This window comes from Vigna radiata, unplaced genomic scaffold (genome assembly GCF_000741045.1).
Source record: "Vigna radiata var. radiata cultivar VC1973A unplaced genomic scaffold, Vradiata_ver6 scaffold_137, whole genome shotgun sequence".
Classification (NCBI taxonomy): domain Eukaryota; kingdom Viridiplantae; phylum Streptophyta; class Magnoliopsida; order Fabales; family Fabaceae; genus Vigna; species Vigna radiata.
This window is the reverse complement of record NW_014543260.1, coordinates 405,797-406,308: the sequence shown is the minus strand read 5'-3', so window position 1 is coordinate 406,308 and position 512 is coordinate 405,797.

Sequence of the window (512 nt, the reverse complement as noted above, 5' to 3'; positions counted from 1 at the left end):
TCAGGTTTTGCTCTTCTTGGTAATATGATTTGAGCCAGAGGAACAGCCAACAACTTTTCTTCTTTTCTTAGACCTTAATGTGCATAGAACCTTTCAGTGGAATATCTTCCAGGAAATCTCAACCAATTCTTATATGCCTTCCTCTTGTCAAATGAAGTGTTGGTTGGAGCAGAGGATAGATATGACAGATCTCCTTTTGAAGGTAAATTTACCGCCATGTTGCATAAGAAGTCATCGATTACAATGTCAACTCCTTTTACCTTTGAAAAAATATCATCATCAATCATCCTTAGGTTGTGGTAAAACACTTTCACAAGGTCAGGGTACCACTATCCCTTTAGTTGCACGAGTGTTGAGGGATTGGCAAGTGTATCAAATCGTACAAGTAATATAAATGGTAAGACCAAGTATCGTTTTTCCCAAGAGACTCGTATGACTTTCTCTTTCNCGTGAATTAAAATAATAAGACTTGAAAAATAAAATTTAATAAATTGGATTTGAGGATAAAAATA